This window comes from Panthera leo, chromosome B1, assembly GCF_018350215.1.
Source record: "Panthera leo isolate Ple1 chromosome B1, P.leo_Ple1_pat1.1, whole genome shotgun sequence".
Taxonomy (NCBI): domain Eukaryota; kingdom Metazoa; phylum Chordata; class Mammalia; order Carnivora; family Felidae; genus Panthera; species Panthera leo.
Window position 1 is genome coordinate 29,959,684 of NC_056682.1, and position 22,801 is coordinate 29,982,484.

The 22,801-nt window shown below is 38.5% G+C and overlaps 1 protein-coding gene and 1 long non-coding RNA gene across 4 annotated transcripts in view; one reads left to right on the plus strand and one right to left on the minus strand.

Moving 5' to 3' along the window:
* The window catches only part of NRG1 (neuregulin 1), a 1,106,314-nt gene that overhangs the window by 700,626 nt on the left and 382,887 nt on the right, over positions 1-22,801 (plus strand). The window lies entirely within an intron of this gene.
* LOC122217487 lies at positions 1,631-21,529 on the minus strand. 2 transcript variants are annotated; one of them, XR_006201528.1, is made up of 4 exons: positions 21,409-21,529; positions 17,489-17,629; positions 3,536-3,664; positions 1,631-1,803 (listed from the first exon to the last, which is right to left on the minus strand). It is a non-coding gene; the product is annotated as an uncharacterized LOC122217487 (long non-coding RNA). The 2 variants fall into 2 exon arrangements; XR_006201529.1 differs by lacking the exon at positions 1,631-1,803 and having other exon boundaries at positions 3,503-3,664.

The following is a 22,801-nucleotide window of genomic DNA, read 5'->3' on the forward strand; positions in this document are numbered from 1 at the left end:
GCCCCACATCAGGCTCTGTGCTGGAGGCATGGAACCTGCTTGGGATTCTCTCTCTCTGCCCCTACTCCACTCACATTGTTTCTGTCTCCCTCAAAAATAAGTAAACTTTATTAAATAAATAAAATTACTGTCACTTGTTCTATCCCTTTAACATGAGCTATCACATGGCAGAGTCTCTCTTCAAGAGAAGAGGGGAGGAGAGGGGAGTGAAGTAGACAAGGGCATGGAGGAATGTGGGAAAGGAACACTTCTGGAAAGAGTTAATAATATCTTTACCTTAGACTCAGCTACATGTAGCTGTTAATCATATTGTCTTTTTCGTTTTTCTTGACAATGTGGACAAAAATGGTAGCCTGGTACCTTTCTCCTTGATGTAACTCTGTCTACATTCCTTATTTTGGTTGAGATGGATAGCCCTACAGTCCTGACTTGATGTATGTCATAGTCATACCATATTCTATAGCCACACAGTTTGCTTGGTCTGTGCTAAGCGCTCATGCTCATCATGAAAGAGCCTTTGAAACATTTATACGCACACTAAGACAATGGTTGAAAATCAAGCAGACAGGTGGATCTCACTGAATTCTCTTCTCCAATAACATGGACTCTCCTCTCTGGTACTGATTTTATGAGACCTTGGGAAATTTTCATTCTCAGCAAGCCCCAAACTTTTCAGTAAAGCAGAAAAAAAGACTGATATTTTAAGAGACATGTTTATGCCCTTAAATTCAAAGGTACTTTATAAATATACAGTTGCTGTCACTCTTCAATGAAATCTTTATCACCTGATGAAATAACACTCTCATAAGTACCAACCTGCCTAGGTTGCCCACCCCGCACTGCAGAGAATGTTCCTTTCTAAGCTTATTAGCATCTCAATAATTTAGCATCTCTTACTAGTTCTCCATCTGACATCAAGTCTCCGGTGAGTCCTTGGGAGCTCAAATCTGCCAGAGGGGCTTCAAGGCGAGTTCAGAGCTCAGATCCACCAAGGAAAGGAGAAACAAGATAAGGACTAAATCCCTGATAAAGTAGATGAAAAAGTCGAATCCATCACTTTGAAAGACTGGCAAGGAGAGGTGGCAGCCAGATAGCTTCCATTTTATGGACTTGTGGTGTTTCAAAGAGAATAGAATCCTTCTTTTCCTCTTGCAATTATTTCCATGTGCTCTGTTCTCCTGCCCTAGCTGGATTTGTCAAGTTTGAAAGCAAAAGGAAAGTTGAATGTGCATCCTGGTGGCATACTGTTAATAAAAAGGACAGAAACCATTCAAAAGTATTCTAACAGCAACCATGAAACCTAATTCTTCATTTCCTTCCCTGCATCCCTCAGCCCCAAGTGCTGACTTTACCTCTCTGACTTCTCCAAGTAGAATTAGGAACTAATGAGAATAAGCATCTTCATCAAGACAAGTCTGGTGTATACTTAAGAAGGTAAGGAAGTAGGCTGGACCACCTGTAAAAGAAGTTCTTGTGTGGTACTAGCTCTGATCATATAAGGACCTTGCCAGGCATACATCCAGAAAGTCACATAACTCTTAGCATGTGAGGGGATGCTAACAGTGACAGTAAATGACATCCAGGAGGACTTTTCATGTGGCAGATACTGTGCTAAGAGCTTTATGTGCATTTTTTTTAATCTTCACAACCAATTTATGAAATGGGCATTTCCAGGTTTAGTCATTTGCCTGTGGTTCCAGCCAGTAGTGGAGAGAGGATTCCAATCCAGCAGTCTGACTATGGAGTCATCCCACCGTCCTCCTCTTCCGGTCACAGGAGGTTGAGTGAAACTCTGTGCATAAGCTTGGAAATAAAAAATACACTAGATAAGAAAGGTTTTATTTATCATTTCTATTTTTCAAAATATGTTGTAATCTCAATATGGGTCATGTTATCAAAAAAATGTGCTTGGTGAGGTCTGAGGGAGTGGATTTTTAAAATGTTTTTATTTTTATTTTTTTTAATTTATATCCAACTTAGCATATAGTGCAATAATGATTTCAGGAATAGAATCCAAGGATCATCCCCTACATATAATACCCAATGCTCATACCAACAGGTGTTTTCCTTAATGCCCCTTGCCCATTTAGCCCATACCCCCACCCAAAACCCCTCTAGCAACCTGAGGGAGTGGCTTTTTGAAGTCAGGCAGAAATGATTTCAAAAGAACTTTACTTTCTCCTTTCCCTCTGCTGCTGGGGGTTCAGATGGGGGTGGTTCTAAGACTTCTGCCATAGAACTAGATATATTAGTGGCAAGAAATGGGAAAATATAGCCCTGCTGCACAGTGCTAATACATTGTCGTTTAATAGTCCATGCCATGTTATTTCATAGTGTGCAACACTTAAACAATACACACACATGCACTCCTACATGTGAATGCACGTGCATGTGCGCGCACACACACACACACACACCCCTTCTGTCCTAGGTTGGGCTGTGTTCTGCTTATGGAGGCTGAATGACAAGGCCAATTCTGACCTAATTCAACCATTCTGATGTTGAAAAGTATTAGAACCTTCAGTATCTGTCTAATCCTGAAGAAAAAAAAGCCTCTTTCTGTGCTTATCTCTTCATGACTGTCGTAATTATAAGAGTGCCATTTTTGCCTATATCCCTTTGATAACCTCCTTGATTTTGGTGTGGCTAGAGTGCTGTAAAATTGGTTCTAAGATATACTTCCTTCTAGTGAAGGAAGTCCCAAGGGAGCAGGAATGGACTTAGTTACAGGAACTTAGGTACCATTAAAATTGGCCGGAGGTGCCAATTGGGTATCATCTGAATTGGGTATCATCTCCTTATCATAAAGAGTGAGAGACTCAGAGAAGCCTTCAGAAAAGTTTCAGAATATGGCAAGGTCATTTAGAGAATGTCACAGCTGGGATTCTACCTCAGTCTCTTACACAATACACCCTGTAATTATTCTGCTGTACTTGGGGTCAGCAAATTTCAGCCAATGTGCCAAATCGGACCTGCTGCCTGGTTTTGTAAATAAAGTATTATTGGAACAGAGCCATGCTCATTCTTTTATATTCCATCTATGGCTGCTTTTGTGTTACAACAGCCTAACCGAATTGTTGTAGTTGAGGCCTTCTGGCCTGCAAAGCCTAAAATATTGACTGGCCCTTTACCGAAGAAGTTTGCCAGATCCTGGACAATCCCAACACATGATAGATTCAGCTCATATCACGTATGTCAGGGTATCTACATTTTTACATGTCTTTCTGAAATCCAGTGGGTACAGATCTATCGACTTCCTGTCTTAATCCCAGTTTCCTCTGTATACATAAGTTTTCTTCCACAAGGCATGAAGAAACCTGAATTCTAGACAAATCTCTAATAATGAGTCATATTTTAAGAGGCTCTATTCCACTCTGTATTTCTAGAACATGTTTCTTTTATAGAAATCAAAGTATTTTCTAAAACCCATTCATTTGTCAGGCATCTGGAAAACTAGCCTCCTTTGGCAAAGGGGAGAGAGTAGTTATTCACTCAGGAAAAGTGAGACACCAGTCAGTTTATGGATGAAACCCACATTATGTCATCCACCGGCTCTACATTGAGTGTAAGGTCATAGGAATGAAGTCTTTGGCCGTCAGGGTCTTCGAAATCTTGGATTTCTGAGGCAAGTTTGAGGTTCTGCATATCCTGTGGTCTGTGAGGCCTGAGGATAAAACCAAGAGTGGCAATGCAATTAGAGCTGCTCTAACTGCTGCCTGATTGCCCTAACCACACAGACCTAGGCAGGGTGAGTGGGCTGATCTCATTTGTTTATTGTCTGTGTCCGTTCTCAGGTGGTAATAGACATGCTATCATCTCAGTTTTTAAGGGAAACCAGATGGCAGTGTTAGAAAATAGATAAAGGAGAGGTGCAGACATTTTTTAAGGGAATGTTATGACTTCTATGGTACAAATGTAGAAGTATTTCTGAATTACTGAATAAACTATTACAAAATATTTTTTTAAATGCCATAGTAACACATAGAATTCCAACTGAAGTAATTTCTACTATGTAAAAGTAAGGGCCTACTTGAGTGAATGCATAAAACACTAATTTGTATATCAACTTTAAAATATCTAATATTGATGGGGCACCTGGGTGGCTCAGTCGGTTAAGCGGCCGACTTCGCCTCAGGTCGTGATCTCGTGGTCCGTGAGTTCGAGCCCCGCGTCGGGCTCTGTACTGACCGCTCAGAGCTTGGAGCCTGTTTCAGATTGTGTGTCTCCCTCTCTCTCTGACCCTCCCCCGTTCATGCTCTGTCTCTCTCTGTCTCACAAATAAATAAACGTTAAAAAAAATCTAATATTAAAATGGAATGTATTCCAGGGCACCTAGGTGGCTCAGTCGGTTAAGCATCTGACTTCCACTCAGGTCATGATCTCGTGGTTCGTGAGTTTGAGTCCTACATCTGGCTCAGCACTGTCAGCACAGAGCCTACTTTGGATCCTATGTCTCCCTCTCTCTTTGCCCCTCCCCCACTCACATATGGATACATGCTCTCTCTCAAAAGTAAGTATTTACAAAAATGTTAAAAAATAAAGGAATGTATCCCATATGGATGTCAGCTTTGCAATTTTTTTAATTTTTAAAAAATTTTTAATGTTTTCATTTATTTTTGAGAGAGAGAGAGACAGAGCACGAGCAGGGGAGGGGCAGAGAGAGAGGGAGACACAGAATCTGAAACAGGCTCCAGGCTCTGAGCTGTCAGCATAGAGCCTGACGCGGGGCTCGAACTCACAAACCATGAGATCATAACCTGAGGGGAAGTCCAACGTTTGACTGAGCACCCAGGTGCCCCTGCTTTGCAATTTTTAATACCATTTATTTTCTCATAATTCTTCCCTTTGTTTTTTGGGTTTGTTTTTATTTTTATTTTTTTTACTAATGATATCAAAATCTATTTCAGTCAAGTCCATCTCCAAGTTGCTTGAGTTCATATTTATATATGGGTGTGTTTCTGTGGGTTAGGTATCCAGCATATTGCATTTGCTGGGGAAAAGTCAAACATCTCTAAGTTGACAGGATGTGAGAAACTATCTGTAAACCATATGTCTCATAAAGAGTTAATATCCAAAACATAAAAGGAACTCCTATAACTTAATAGCAAAATCAGCAAGCAACCAAACAAATAAAATGACAAATCAAAACAAAAAATAGCCAGACTTAAAAATAGGTAAAGGATTTTAAGAGATGTTTCTCTAAAGAAGACATGTAAATGGCCAACAGGTACATGCAAAGATGCTCAATACCAGTGAGCCTCAGAGAAATGCAAATCAAAACCTCAGTGAAATATCATCTCATACTTGTTAGGATGGCTGTTATCCAGAAAACAAAAAAAATTCTGACAAGAATGGAGAGAAAATGGAACTATTGTACACTGTTGGTGGGACGGTAAAATGGTGGATAGAAATGTAAATTAGTCATCCATTGTGGACAACAGTAAGGAAATTCCTCAAAAAAAATCAAAAAGAGAACTGCTATATGATGTACCAATCTCATTTCTGAGTGTTTACCCAAAAGAATTACAGTCAAGTTCTTAAAGAGATAGGTGTACTCCCATGTCTATTGCAGCATTATTCACGATAGCCAAGATGTGGAAGCAAGCCTAATCTACACCAGCAAATGAGCGGATGAAGAAAATGTGGTATCATACATATAATGGACTATTACACAGCCTTGGAAGAAGTGGAAATTCTGCCGTACATGGCAACATGTGTGACCCTTGTAGACATTATGCTAAGTGAAATAAGCCAATCACAGAGAGACAAATACTGCATGATGCCACTTATGTGAGATATCTAAAATAGTCAGATTTATAGAAGCACAGAGTAGAACGATGATTCCCAGCGGCTGGGGGCTCTGGGAAAATGGGGTGTAGCTTTTCAACAAGTACAAAGTTTCAGTTATGCAAGAGGAATAAGTTCTAGAGATCTACTGTGCAACACTGTGCCTAGACTTAACAACACTGTACTACTGTATGTTTAAAAACCTGTTAAGGGGGTAGATCTCATGTTAGAGATTCTTAACACAATAAAAAAAAAAAATCTCTAGGTAAAAACTGCTCTGAAGCAGCCGAAATATCCCTAAGAAAGCTCATGTTCTATTATATGCAATTTTATTTCTTTTTTCAAGGTTTATTTATTTATGTTGAGAGAGGGGGGTGGGGAGAGAGAGGGAGAAAGCATGCACATGAACAGGTGAGGCAAGAAAGAGAGGGAGAGAGAGAATCCCAAGCAGGATTCACGTTGCCATTGCAGAGCCCAACACGGGCTCCATTTGATGAGCTGTGCAATCATGCCCTAAGCTGAAATCAAGAGTTGGACGCTTAACCAACTGAGCCACCCAGGAGCCCCCTATTATATTCAATTTTAATAAACATGTCTCGTTTCCCCAGAAGACAGCAGATTGAATATCAGACATTAAAAATGAAAGCAAGACTATTCATCACAAGAGCGACAATTTGTTGACTGTTTATGCTCTGCCAGACACTGGTGTAAGTCTTCTGCAAGCATTTCACCTCTACAACGACCCAATGTCTGGTACTGTTGTTACTCCTTTTAAAGAAGAAACCAATATGCAGAAAGTTCAAGTTTGTCCAGCTGGTAAGACGTAGAGCTGGAGTCCACAAGTAGTTTAGATTCTTAATGTCAGTGGTCTGTTGCTTCCCTGGAAATACCACTTCCCCCTCAGCTTCCTTTTGATAATATTGTTAATTGCTGATGTTCCTAATGATGACCTTAGAAGTTTAGCTTATGTTTCCTATACCACATTTAAGAATATAGGTAAATATTAGAGCCTGTCAGAAAGATTCACTTAAATATGGTTGGATAAAAGTAGATTTATTAAAAACAAAACAAAAAACAACAACAACAGGCTCCTGTTTTCTAGAAAAGTTACTGACATGCATCATTTTGTTCTATAGCAATGCAAAATAAATGAGGTGTTACCATTCAGTTACACAGAACAGACTTGGATGATTAATGAATACTAATTGATGGTGATGAGATCTTTAAGAATAATAATAAAAAAATAATAAGCTGTCTTCTGGAAGTGTTTCTGGAATTCTCCCCATTTTGAGGTTGTGGATAGGCATGATGGTTTTACAATGCCAAAATAATCTGATTTGCAGAGAAAAAATTCAGTCAACCATTTAGACTGCATTATGCTGAACAGTCAGTCACAAAGGACTTTGAAACTATTTTGACAGCTTGCTTTGGGTTTTGTTTTGTTTTGTTTTTCTTTTTTCTTTTTATGACAGCTTGCTTTGGCTGTCTGTAAATACATCTCCCAACTAAAAACTTCAGAAAATATCTCAAAGGAAAGAAAGGTATATAATTAGTATTTGGTTTAATTTATTGTCAGCTTTTATTTTACATATTTAATCCAACTTGTTAAACCTTCTTTGTGCTCATTGATGCTTACTAGAGAATAATATCGTATTTTAATTTTAATTTTCCGATTATATGTGAAGGTCAGGGTCAGGATTAGTCAATATTTTTACATCTTCAAATTTAGAAACCTAGTATAAAGCCTTACATATACTAGCAAATGTTTGCCTTTCATAATAGAAATTTAAAGAGTGCTCTAGTTTTGCTTATGCATTTGTTAATGGCCTTCCCTGCTCTGAACTTGAGAAACATTTAATGTCCGTTTAGTCATGACATACACACAGCCTTAATGACCTAACATGCGGGTTTGCAGAGCAATAACCTTGCCAGCTAATGTCAGCCTGCAGTAAAAGGGGAGGTGGTAATGGTGAATCTGTTTTTATTACTTGATGCTTAATCATAATGAGTCAGATGCTTTTATAAGAAATCTTTAGCCATCCCCTGAAAAACTTGCTTGCCAGAGATGTACAGATTTCTGCTCTATTAGAAAATTTGTTTAGACCTTCATTGTGTATACATAAGAAATTGTTGGGAAGTTTAACAGTCATCTTATGCTATGTCAGACATGCACATTGTTGTTCTGTGTTCACTTTTCCAATGTCCTCAGATTCTATAAAATGTGATTTAAGCAAATCCTTCCTGGTCAGAAGGACCCATTAGAGGGCATCTGCAATATATGAAATTGTGGCTCAAATATGCTCAGTCTTCCCATGTAGATGACTATCTGACGGTGGAGACCTGTATGGAAAGGTCACCGTACTGTCTAGGAATCCCTTTAATGCAAGGCAGCTTTGTATCTGAAGCCTGAGAAAACGTCCAGATTACTAATGGCACTTAAAAGTATATATGTCAGGGCCCCTCCTGAAAACATAGGAGAGTGGGGCTTATGCAATGGAATTCCATCCACTTTAACTGTACCCCTTCTGGGTTCTTGGAAGTGGAAAGTGTTTGGGGTACCTCCTTCTTATCAGGGCAACACGGTTGTATCCACTTTAAAATTATATTGGCAAAAAGTCACATCTTAGGTCTGTAGAAAACCCCACAGGTTTCATCTGGAAATTCAACACATAAAAGCCACCTGGTTTGTTGGTAGACGTTAATTTAGTAGACATTTAAGTATATTAGACAACTCATGAGTTATATATTCTGCTTAGGAAAGGGTAAGATCTGCTGATTTCAAAGAAGAAACTCGCTGAGACCCTGTTTCTGCTAAAGGTCTGCCAGGGGATACCCTTCTAGCTTAGTTTCATATGTAAGGAGCTAGCTCACAAAAATGTCAGTATTCTAGTAGCTATGTATTTAAGTGGCCAGGCCTAAGATTTGGCCTCTCCGTTTTGTCCTCTGCTGGCAACATACACATTAACTCTGGGACATCCATGTTGATGACAGTCCAGAGTCATCTGCATTCTGACTACACTGAACAGGAAAATTGATGGTAAAGGCGGAAAATATCCATTTAGTTACAGGAGTATTTTTTTTTTTTTACTCTGGGGTGGTGCAAACACTTTATACTTTGAAGGAATGGTTAGAGTATATTCGTTTCATTGGCTAGAAGCACCTGTTGAAGAAAGGCATGATTCTTATATCCTGGACACTAGCCATGCAAATCGATCCAAAGAGGACTCCATCTTTTTCAATGTGATATTGAGTGCTTTATACATGAGTGGTGGCCCCATAGTGGTTCTGTTTCAGTAGTTTCAAGGTCCCAAGTGTTTGAGGAAAATCCAGACTGCCATAGCTACTGCTCAAAACATGTAAGACAGTTTGAGTGCCTCTGTTGGTCCTACATGGGTAGGTGGGGTCAGCGTCCTAAAGGGATCCCTCCTCAAGCCAGCCCAGGGGCCCAAATACTTCATATTTTCACTGCAGCACAAAACATGGGTGTTTTTACATTTACATTAGAATTAAATTGAAAGTAACATATTCACATGACAAACTCAAACAGTATTGGAAGTATATATATGACATGAAAAACTAAAATCTTCCTCATTGTTTTACACTTTATTCCTTCCTTTTCATCCTACTGTCCTGAACAAAGCACTGTTATCATCTGTTATGTGTGAGTCCAACAATGTTTTGGGTAGACACAAGCACGTATATTTATGCAGATTTATAGCTATACCTAGATAGCCAGTTCACTAGAGCCCTTGAAATAAAACATTTTTTCAAAAGGCATCTCTTCAAGCAAACATTAGGGGGCAACTCTGGGGGGGAAGTCATATTTAGCTCAAAGCCTTTCTCCTTCCAATTAACGAATGATCTGTCTATAGCTTAGTGTTAATGTAGGTGTGCCTGTCTCTCTTTCTGAAAGTCCCTGTTTTGATGATAAGCTCATTAATGACAGGAACCCTGCAGGGCCTTGAATATGATCCCCAGGTGCCCCGATTTTTCAATACATATTAATACAAGTTCATTGCCAACTCACATGCACCTCATATAACAAATGAATTCACACAGCCCAGATTCCTAAGCTCTTTTCATTGACACCTCATGTGGTAATGAAATCATGGTAAATTCATGCCACTGAAACACTCATTAGTTTGATATACTTGTTGCTTTTTCATGTACTTTTACACGAGATCTACAACCGAGAGGTTAAAAAACAGAGATCTATAGCCAAGATTTGTAATAAATAAGAAATTGTTTAATGTTCTGCATTAAATAAATTGAGGAAGGTTAGACAAAACAGGATTGGCAAGATATCGTGCTGTGAGAATGATAAGGGTAATTGGGTGGAATTAATGAGTCTGAAGTGGTCTTGACTACAAAGTTGTTTTTAAAGTCACTTTCTCAGAGAACATAGAAACTTGCAATGCAACAAGCATGAATATGGGAAGACCTTTTCTTTCTTTTTTTTCAGTATGAAATTTATTGTCAAATTGGTTTCCATACAACACCCAGTGCTCATCTCAACAGGTGCCCTCCTCAATGCCCATCACCCACTTTCCCCTCCCTCCCACCCCCCATCAACCCTCAGTTTATTCTGTTTTTAAGAGTCTCTTATGGTTTGGCTCCCTCCCTCTCTAACTTTTTTTTTCCTTCTTCTCTCCCCCCCCCCCCACCATGGTCTTACATTTCTCAGGATCTACATAAGAGTGAAAACATATGGTATCTGTCTTTCTCTGTATGAAGACCTTTTCAAAGAGAGGCCGTGGGCACTCTTTCACATACAGCATTTGGCTTTTCAGGATAACACCTACGCTGAGGGCTGCATTAGGCTCATCAGCCTTTAGCCAAGTCATTTGGCATTCAAAATGGCACCAGGGAACTTAATTGAAATCCAGTGATCCCCCATTTTGCTAATTACTTCCAGACGTTCAGGCTCACACAGGTAATTTTTCTTTTTCCTTTTAATTATCACTACACAGGTAATTATAGCTCCAAAGATCATTCCTTCTGGTATCTACCTACACATCCTCTTTAAGCTCCTCCTGTTTGTTTGTGGGTCTTGTTTTTGCTTTTGGTTTTCATCTCACTTTCATCTGTTTTGTGGTTATTTCAGGAAAATCTTTTCTCACACCACATTCTGGTCTATTCCTTCTCCCTTCCCTCTTGACTATAAAATAAAATTTGTTATAAACAAAGTGTCTGGATAGCCTTAGAAATATTTTTAAGTGGCATGAAGAAACCAGTGCCATCACTCTTTGCACTTGCTTTAGGGTCTACTCAGATATTTTCTTCACCTTTTCATCCCTCTGAAGGGAAATCTCAAATACCTTATATTTATTTTTCAGTAACTATATTAACAGCTGTTTCTGCATGGTACATGATGATTTTTTATGTTTCTGAAATATCTTATATACTCTAAAATCACAATGAATTACATTTGTACTCAGAAAACAAAAAGAAAATTACTTTATAGCCAGTTACTTAAATTATATAGTGTGTTTTGAAATTCTAACTGTAATATCAGTATCCTTTTTTGCTATAATGTGGTATATGTATAGATTTTGGCCATATAATAGGTGATATAGGTTTCTGTGTTAAGCTAGACTAAGACAAACCACTATCTATAACATCTTTTATGGGAACGTGCATCCACATGAAGCCCAGATTAGTGCCCTTTCCTGACCCGGAACTGACTCCAGGATGGGCTACCGGGCCCAGGTTGACTTTCCTCATTAGCTTTCTCCTTTCTGATGCTCTGCCTTCCCATCATCTGACTACTTGTAGTGACAAGATTGCAGTTGTCAAGATGCACATTTGATTTCAAAATGGATGTGATAAGCGGATGTCCTCTTCTTTTCTGTAGGAGTCTACCTGAATGAACAAATCTTCCTCCAGGGTTTGGAGGAAATGGGGTGAAGCATCGCAGCAGAGAAGAATGGAGGGTGTGGGCAGTAGCTCTCCTGGATCTCTTCCCTTCCTTGGGGAGACCAACTTTTAAAGGATTTCAAAATGCACCCCAAGTGGTCCCTATGCGCCATCCTGTCTCCTTTCTCAATCCTGCCTGGTGGTTGCAGAAGAAACACACACTAAACACTGCCACAGAGAACAATAGATTGTAAGAATGTAGCAGAGAATGTTTTTTTTTCTTGAACTTTGAATCCTTAGGTCCAAATGTACTCGGGCTCTTCTTCCAAACCTCCCAAGTATTAAAGATTTTTGTTTTTTGGACTTATGAGATGCATACAAATCCTTTCTCTAGAAGTTCACAATTCCTGTCAGGAATATTTGGAAAAAAATTCTTTAATTCTTCACTTCTTACCCAAATAAATGATGACTTACCTTCTTCACAACAAACAAAGTCAGAAAGGTGCAAGAATACCTGTTTACGTGTAGCTACTGAAGATACGGAATTTCTGTAAAAGAGTGAAAATTTACTTGACAGTGTCTAGCACCAGGCCTGGCACAGAGTAGGTACTCATTAAAAGTCTGATCAGGGGCGCCTGAGTGGCTCAGTCGGTTAAGCGTCCAACTTCAGCTCAGGTCACGATCTCACAGTCCGTGAGTTCGGGCCCCGCGTTGGGCTCTGGGCTGATGGCTCAGAGCCTGGAGCCTGCTTCCGATTCTGTGTCTCCCTCTCTCTCTGCCCCTTCCCCGTTCATGCTCTGTCTCTCTCTTTCTCAAAAATAAATAAACGTTAAAAAAAATAATAAAAAAAAAATAAAAGTCTGATCAGGAGACTTGGGTTCTAATCCTGTATGTAAGACTATTTACCCCTTCTGGGACACCTGGGTGGCTCAGTCATTTAGTGTCCAACTTTGGCTCACGTCATGACTTCATGGTTTGTGGGTTCCAGCCCCACATCAGACTCCGTGCTGACAGCTCAGAGTCTGGAGCCTGCTTCAGATTCTGTGTCTTTCCCTCTCTCTGCCTCTCCCCTGCTTGTGTTCTGTCACTCTCTCTCTCTCAACAAGAAAATAAACACTAAATTTTTTTAAGAAGTCTATTCACCCCTTCTAGGCTACTGTTTCCTCATCTATAAAATAATAAACAATATTATGTATTATGCTATTTAATAACTAATATAATAATATAGTACATATTAGAGCCTTTTTGATTTTATGACATATTGATTCAGTGACTCTCTAGATAAGCACTGTGTCCCCACCACTCAGCACTGTGCATTTTCCATAGCAGATGCTCAGTAAATATTTATCAAGTAATTGTTTGTGTTCAAAGGGAATGTTTAACCTCTTACTGTCTCAGTTCCCACCTCCCCTTGTTTGGTCTTGTGTTTACTATTAGTATATTGACGTACTCTGGGCTGTTTCCAGGAATCTGAAAAAAGTTTCTCTTTTGATATAGGGAAATGCAGTGCATTTTTTCAGAGAAAAGATTTCATATTGATTAGCATGACCCATATTAGACTCCCTGTCTCCATATCCCTGCATACGTACACATAATCTTTGTTCTCTCTTTCTTTCCTTCATGAGCTATTATAGTAGGCAGACTACTTACTTCTTCTTCAAGGAATTCTGAACTCCTATGTCCATGGAACTCTGGGAAGATTTGTGGCAGGACTTGTGAAACCAATAGACAACTTTCACAGGATCCATAAACCCTCATATTGTATGAACCGTGTGTGCCTTTTTATGGAAAGAGAGTTGAATTTATGTTATCAGATGCTCTAAGTGTACTTTGACCCATAAAAGGTTAAGATCCACTCTACTCAAATGAGTAATGTTTAGTCATTTAGAAAATCCTGCACTTTCTCCTTTGTGATTGCCTCAATTTCTTTAAAAATCTTTTATAAGATCATAAAGAAACTCACTTTACATCTTATAATTCCACCCTATAGCAAGACCAGCTTAAGGATGTGCCATAAAGTTTCCACCTCACCATCTGAGGAGTCTCCATTCTCAACCCACCCAAGCCAGGAAGCCCATAACTCATATAACTAGGCAACATCCTCTACATTTCCCTGTGCTAATATGTCTCATTACCCTGACACTGGGCAAGTAAATTGCCTTCACATATACCATGACTTGTGAGAAGGTGGTATTTTCATTTCAGTGATTTTGGGGCATGCGATGCATGTCAAGGACACCAGCTTTACAAAAGTAGAGACTCATTTGGGAGCCTTGGGTGGCTCAGTTGGTTAAGTGACCAACTTCCGCTTAGGTCATGATCTCATGGTTCATGAGTTTGAGCCCCACATTGGGCTCTCTGGAGCTGTCAGCACAGAGCCTGCTTTGGATCTTCTGTTCCCCCTTCTCTCTCTTTCTCTTTCTCCCTCTCTCTCTCCCCCCCCCCAAAATAAATAAGAAAAAGAGAAAGTAGAGACCCATTTAGGGAAATAATAGGAAATAAGGACAGTTACAGTGATGTAACAGAAGAGACACTAAATGATAGTAAGGGGTCACTCTTGAGACTGCTATTAGCATACTCTAGACATTAAGGAAGTGCTTCAGCTCTTTGGGCTTTATTTTCTCATAGACTAGTACAGATACTGGACAGGATAATCTACAGTGTCTTTCAGTTTCAATCTGTATAATTTTGATTCTGGTTGACTGCGATTGGACAAGTTAAGGGAAGGATCTAGAACCTTAAAGGCCCAAATTTTCTAGCTTAAGAGGAAATAGATAGGAAATTCAACAAATCCAAAATACTGAACGTATGAAGAAAGGAGTCAATTTAATGGACAAGAATACTTTATATTGTAAAGATCTTATTTCTTCCAAAATTATAAAAAATATAACTCAGTTCTGATTTTTTATTAAAATGAGTTTCATAAAGTTTTACAAATTCTGAAATAAATGGATGAGAATAGCCTAGGCTTCCTCTCACCAAATTATGCTAATTAAGAATAATTAAAAGTTGCAGTGCTATTTATGAAAAAAATAATATAAAGCAACAAAATTAAAACAGCATGACATAGCATGAAGTAGGTCAATGAAATAGATTCAAAAATCCAACTACCAGTCCAAAATTCCAATCATTAATAATAATTATAATAATAAAACTGTACTAATTTGGTCTTTACCATTTTTAAAATAACAAGTAAGAACTTGCCTGGGTGTCTCGGGTGGTTACATGTCTGACTCCTGATTTTGACTCAGGTCATGATATCACAGTTCATGAGATCGAGCCCCATGTCAGGCTCTGTGCTGAAGGTATGGAGCCTGCTTGGGAGTCTCTCTCCCTTTCTCTCTATGCCTCCCCCACTTCTCTCTCTCTCTCTCTCTCTCTCTCTCTCTCTCTCAAAATAAATAAGTAAACATTGAAAAAAAGAAAACCATTTATATAAAAAAATAACAGGTAAGAAAACAACAAAATAAAATAATGATTTTAAATCTAACAATTTTATATAATAAAATGATAATAATCCTATAATTATAAAGCTATAATAATTTTCCAATTACAACCTTATTTGATAATTGTGATAATGTATTATAATAAAGTAATAATTTAGTTGTTATAATAATTAATAAAACAAGCAGCCCAACAAAAAACATATTTGAACATATGCACTTCATCTAAGATATATGGATAGCCAAAGAACGCATAAAAATATGGCAAACAGCATTAGTGATTAGGGAAATTAAAATTGCAATCAAAATGAGATTATCATAAATACCTACTAGAATGTCTAAAATTAGTAAGACTGACTATAGAAAGGATGAAGAGGAAATGGAATTCTCATACACTGCTGGTGAGAATGTGAAATGATACAACCCCTTTGGACAATATTTTGGCAGCCTTCATAATAGGTTAAACGCACGTCTTCTATATGATCCAGCTACTTCACTCCTAAGTATTTACTCAAGAGAAAGGAAAGCACACATCCATTCAAAGAGCTGTGCAAAAATATTCATAAACAGCTTTCTTTGTAATAGTCAAAAATTGGAAGCAACCCAAATGTCCATCAATAGATGAATGTATGAACAAATTGTGACATGTACATAGGATAGAATAGTACTCAGTAATAAGAAAGGAGTGAAATGGACACCTGCTATACAACATGAATGATACAAAATAATTACGCCGAGTTGAAAGAAGCCAAACTAAAAAAAAAAAAAAAAAATTTACTATGCAATTCATTTATATAAAACTCTACAAAGTGCAAACTAATCTATCGAGCAAGCTGCTTCAGTTGTTGCCTGGAAACTGAGGGTGGGATCACAAAGGGGCAGGTGGATACTTTTGGAAATGATGGATCTTTATTACCTTGATTGTGGTGATGGTTTTACCTCTATATACATATGTCAAAATTCATCAAATTGTGTATGTTAAGTATGTACAGTTTTTTATATATCAGTTATACTCAATAAAGCTGTTTTTTAAAGTGTGATGTGGCATAAAAAGACCAGTGGAAAAGTGTCAAAGTCCAGAACACCAGATATTAAAGGTAGCTTCTCAAATCTGTGAGAAAACAATATTAGAGAAAGTTGGCTAGCCATCTGGAATTAAATTAGATTCTTACTTCATACCATTAGCAATATAAATTCCAAGTTGATTTAATTTAACAATTTAAGAGATGAAAGAAACTATAGAAAACTATGCAATTATTTATCTGATCTTGAATAAATATAAATTTTTTAAGCATAATGCAAAGACAAAAATTTTAAAGTAAAAGGATGGTTGATTTGATATCCTGAAAAATTTTTCATAGTTTACATTAAAATAAATATAAAATTAAGTCATATAGTGAAAAGGGTATTATGTGTCATGAATCTAAGAGAAAATATTATATCCTTGATATATATATATATAAAGATCTTATAAAACAGTAATGACTTAAATGAACATCCCTATTTTAAAAAGGGCAAATCATAAAAACAAGTTTCATCTCCCTCCAAAAAGTAAAAGAGTGAGAGGGGAAGAGAGGAAAAGGAAGGGAATGGAAAAAGGAAAATAAGGGAAGAAAGAAAATAAAGTTCTTAGCAAAAAAAAAAAAAAAGAGAGATTTCCCCCATCTTGGTGGTATCTTTATTGTTTTACTTTTGTCATTGTGTTTTTCTATATTTTTATAGTTCCTACAATGTACTTGTAGTGTTGTACCTGGGTAATCGCAAAAATAATCTAGAGAGTAGAGAGGATCATTGAGCTCAGCAAAGTGTTTAATAGTCTTCCAGATGAAGGAGGTGTGGAATATAGGCCTGTCCAACTGAAGACAAAGATAAAGAGTGTGTGTGCATGCGTGTGCGTGTGTGTGTGTGTGTGTGTGAGAGACAGAGACAGAGACAGAGAGACAGAGAGAGAGATTGACAGACAGATGGATGCTGAGAGTATAATTAGCAGGAGAAATCAAAGCCTTAGAAGTGGAACACAGTCTTGTCACTGGAAGACAGAGGTAGTGCCTCACTCCTGTGTGAATCCTAACTGTCCAAGTACGATGCTTGAAAGAGTCTTGAAGTGTGGACACTTCAGATGCTTCTTAACCAGTGGTGAAAGATATTAAGGGGAAGATTGTATATTACATTCAAATATATTAGTGTTCATCATAAGCTCCATTTCCTTTAACCTTTACTCATAATTCTCATTTTTCAACCCTTGGTTCAAAACATATGTGGTAACTGGACCTTGACTATGGAGTCAACATTATTACCAGGCTACATAAAGTCCTGCAACATCATCCTGATCTTAAGGAATTTAGAGTCTAGCTAGGAAGATAAACCTCTCAGGAAATAATCGCAGATGATTCCTGACTTACCATGGTTTGACTTTACCATGATGTGAAAGCAACACACATTCAGTAGAACCAGAACTTCAAACTTTTAGTTTTAATCTTTTCCCAGGCTAGTAGCACCGTTGTCTCTCTCAGTGCTGGTCAAGGGCAGCCGCAGCTCCTGGTCTGTCATTTGAAGGTAAACAACCAATATATGTACAATCATTCTGTACCCATACAACCATTCCGTTTTTCAGTTCCAATACAGGGCTCAATAAATTACAGGAGATATTCAACACTTAATTATAAAAAAAAAAGGCTCTGTGTTATATGATTTCATCCAACTATAGGCTAATGTAAGCATTCTGAGCACAGTTAAAATAGGCTAGGCTGTTAAACTGTGATGTTCATAGGTTAGATGTATTAAATGCATTGTCAACTTATGATGTTTTCAACTCATGGCAGGTTTATCAGGACATAACCCCATCATGAGCTGAGGAAGATCTGTAGATAGTAAAGCCATTTCCTCCATATCATCATGGGGCAAAACACATTCTAGAATGAAGAGATTACAACCTTCGCAGGAGCGTACACTTTCAACATCTAAGGAAATGTTTTGTTTTGTTTTCTGAAGACAGAACTATTAGACATTAGGAGGCCTTTAAATTGCAAGGGGAGTTCTGTTGTTGAAAAGAGGTAACATTTAATGGATTAAGTCAACATGTAAATATGTAGTCTTGGAGTCTGTGATGATCTCACAGGAATATTAAATGCTGGGTTTTATGACTGTGGCTTAAAATCATTACATGGTCTTTCACTTTCGTGAAGCTGGCTTTAGCAGAAGGAGGAGCACAATGTTGATGGTGCTCCCTGGAGTTACTTGAGGTCCGGTCCAAGCCTTATGAACTTGCTCTTTAGTGAAGCCACAGGGTAGAAATTTTATTGCTCTGTGTCCTTGACCAGAGCATTAGTTACAAGTTGTCAGAAGAGAAAAAAATAAGTGAGAAAGAAAAGAAGTGCTCTTTAAAGCTCCTGAGAAACTCATAACCTATTAGCACAAGAAAGTAGTTAGAACCATTTAGGATAGCAAGAGAAGAGACAACATTAGCTGAAAATGAAAGGCTAACGTTTCAAACAGTGATAAACGTTCAAGAATGTACGTAATGTATCTTCTTGTTGACTTCACCATAAATAGACATGACTTAAGGTATGTCTGAAGATTCATTTCCCTTTTATTGAGCTCACTCAACAAAAGTTGTTTTTTTTTTCAGTATGTCCTGCTTTTATAAACCAAGATCTAATTTGACACAATTACGTAATTGTGTGGCCATTTGTGCCCCTCCTCCTCCTCCTTTCTGCAAAGTAGAAAGTCTCTTTTTTCCTGGAGCTTTATAAAATATGCTAATTTGCTTAATCGCAATAATGGTTTTCCCACAACAACTAATTCATCTGTTTGCTAAATTGTTATTAAGGACCTATTAGTTGGGAGCCACTGTGCCAGGTGTTGGGAATAGAAAACTGAATAAGACACATTCCTTTCCTTGGAGCTTTCAGCCTAGTGGGGAACTCAGAGAATTCAACAGATGATTTGAAAAGATGGTGTGATACGTACACAGAAAAGCGTGGCACACTGCCAGATGCCTACGCTAGCACAAAATTTTCCCGATTTTCATTAGAAACAGAACCCTTTAATTGTACCCAGTTAAAAGACCGATTCTCCTAGCCAGCCTTCTCTGAGATGAATAAGCCAGAAGAAGGGTCCTTTTAGCTTTCCTCCCCCCTAAAAGGCTCATGAAGCAGTTGGGAGAGTGGGAGCTACAGCAGTAATCCTGGACTATAAAGTAACCTGGAGAATACTAGGGGGTTAGGATTCTAGTAACTTTGTAGAACCACCATGTGAGCCCCAGGAAGCTGCCTTGCTGACTTACTTCTTTTACATGAGAGAATTAGACTTTGTGTATTTAAGCCACTGTAATTGGATCTCTGACCGTTACAGGCAAAAATAATACTGATAGGATGGTACTTAGAGAAAAACATGGGAGTGGCTCCCCACTCTGTTCCTGGGGAGACGTCAGAGATGGAGTTCCTGTAGAAGTCACATTTATTTTATTTTTTAAATGTTTATTTATTTATTTTGAGAGAGAGAGAGAATGAGAATGAGCAGGGGAGGGGCAGGGAGAGAGAGAGAGAGAGAGAGAGAGAGAGAATGAATCCCAAGCAGGCTCTGTGCTGTCAGAGCAGAGCCTGACGTGGGGCTGTGAAATCAAGACCTGAGAAGATGAAATCAAGAGTTCGATGCTCAAATGACTGAGCCACCTAGGCACCCCTAGGAGTCACATTTAAATGGAAACTTAAGGGATAAATGAAAAAGGAAGGTATGGGAAAGTGTTTTAAAAAGAAGGAATACCATGTGAAGATCTGAATTGGAAGGAAGTTACCTGCAAGATACTAAATAAAGTCAGTGTAACAGGAGTAGAGTGGATTAAGAACATGGCAGGAGATAATTCTGGAAAATCTTATAGATGCTCCATTTTGCAGAGAACATCTTAAAGATGTGAACCAGTAGCTGCAGAGCATTGCAGAGATCTAGAGTAGAGGTACAGTTTGGGAGATATCAATATATAGATGGTTTTTAAAGTCTTGAGAAATTATGAAGTCACCCAGGGAGAGCATTTCAGGCTGGAAGACCACTGAGGACAGAAACTTGAGATCCAACCATTAAAGATCAAGTGAAAGGGAGCCTCTCCATCCCTGTTTAAAAGGAGAGAGAGAGAGAGAGAGAGAGAGAGAGAGAGAGAGAGAGAATATTAGAATAATTTATTGTCACAAAATCTAAGAAATCATTGGGACAGAGGGCAGGGGTTAGGGTGGATTTCTTTTGTTTTGTTTCTAAATAGCCAGAAGGAACCAGTGATGCAGGATTTCAAGAGGGTAAACAGCTCTCTTCACAATTTTGACCCACTAGAGAGACTGGTGGGTGGATAATTAAGATATTTACAAACAGGATGATCCTACGTAAGCCCCTAAGGTCCTCAGTTTCATTATTTGTAAAATACAGATGATAATAACACTCACCTTGTAGTGTTTTATGAAGACTAAATAAGAGATAGGGAGGTGCCTGGGTGGCTCAGTTGGATGAGCGTCCGACTCAGCTCAGGTCATGATCTCGCCATTCATGGGTTCAAGCTCTGTGTTGGGCTCTGTGCTCACAGCTCAGAGCCAGGAGCCTGCTTTGGATTCTGTGTCTCCTTCTCTCTCTGCCCCTCCCCTGCTCATGCTCTCTCTCTCTCTGCCTCTCAAAACTAAATAAACTTTAAAAAGAGAGATGGAAAAGGGTTTGTAACTGGATAAGGAAACTCTGCTATGATGATTCATTCACCCTTTAAAACTGGTTGATGTTTAGATGGAAAATCATCACATATGCAGATTGATCTTAGTTTGTCAATCTTTTGACAATTAGTATACATATTTTTAATTTTCAAAAATTTTTATATTCCTATGCATTGATTCATATTGCCCTGTCACAGATAACTCTACAAACAAACAAACAAACAAAACACCATTTCTTTGAGAGGCCCTTGGGCTTTGAAGATTTACCCTGGAGCTAATGAAGCCCAAACAGAAGAGCCCTTCTTTCCATGACCTTTTCCAAGACTCCTGTTGGGGTTCCTAGCCATGCATTCAGAAGCTTATACATTTGTATAAAATTTACAAGATAATACAATTAAATTACAATCAATTTAAGACCAAAGTCTCTTTCCATGTTGACGTTCCCTCTAAAATATTCCTCCTGTGTGGGTAGAGTTGGGAGGGCCCTGGGCATTTTGGAATCGAACTCAGGAAAAGTTGAGTTGAAAGATACATTTATTTGGTGCTTTAGTGGGATGTCTAGTAAAGTTATTGCAAGGTGTCCCAGAGTAGGAAAGGCTCCCAGAAATATGCCCAAACCCACTGTGCTGACTCACATGGCATCATGTCAGGAAGGTGCAGGGCCAGAGATTGTATTATGAATGAATGTGTCCCGGTGTGCCAAGCACCAGTGGGATGTGAGCCGTGACAGGACAAGTTTTGAAATGGTAGGAGCCAGAAACTAGCATGTGGAAAATTCTACCAGGCATCAGACGTGTGGAATTGTGACCAGAGGACTTAGTTCCATTGATGTCTAGTCACAATGGAAATTCTATTCTGTCAAGAATACAGGGGCTCCTGGATAGCTGGGTCAGTTAAGCATCTGACTTCAGCTCACGTTATGATCCTGTGGTTCATGAGCTTGAGCCCCGCACTGGGCTCTGTGCTGACAGCTTGGAGCCTGGAGCCTGCTTCAGATTCAGTGTCTCCCTCTCTTCTGCCCCTCCCCTGCTCACACTCTGTCTCTCTTTCAAGAATAAAAACTAAAAAAAAAAATTTAAAAATTTTTTAGAAAAGAAAACATAATATTTCAATGTATGCAATTATTAATTCGCCAACTTTTTTTTTGTAAATTGGAACCACAAGAAACTGAATTTATCAGAGTCCTGATGCTTGTAGGGCACAAACCATTGATAGTACCATAAACTCTGAGTGTCTCTGTAACAACTAAGGCAGAAAATATAATAGAGGTTTTTTTCCCCTGAAATTTAAAATCATAAACATTTGCAGGACATTGTCAAAATAAGTTGTAAAGTTGAAAAATCTTCTTTATTGACAATTAAAAATGAACAGATTTCAATCAACCATGTTAAAGACTGACTCTCTTTCAATGTTCTCTATAGAAAAAAAAATTACAGAATCATTGTCAGAGGAAGAGGCAATCAAAAAATATTCAGATGGAAAAAGTTGGGAGAAAAGTATGATAAAGGTCATCAGGCATTTAGTTAATAAAAAGATCGTGTTGTTTCTCTGAATTTTGTCACATTTGTGGTCTTGTCAGCTTTTAAAATTTTGTCATTGGTGGAATTTCTTTTTTTCTTTTAATACTCACTTTTGTCCCTTATAATTTATATGTACAGCGTTGTGTTCTTCATAATTCTGGAGATGGTATGCATGCCACACCCCACAAAACCTGAGTCACGGTGCTCCTTTGTGCCTCTGTCCCATTGTCTGCCTCCAGCAAGGTTCAGGGTCTCTTCTAACATTGTCCCCGGTTCCCTCACCTATCCCTGAGGAGTCAGCAGTTAATGACATGATCAGCCTGCCTCCAGTTCCATATAGTTGGTGTGGAAAACAGAGCCTAAGTGCCCAACACATGAGGTTTTGACTGGTGATTTGGGCGTAGGGCTGGCCCTTGGTACCTCTGTGACATATGCAAGAACTAAATACACCAAACTTCCTTTCAGGGACTCCCAGCTCTGCTACCAGACGTATGACCTTAAAAAATGA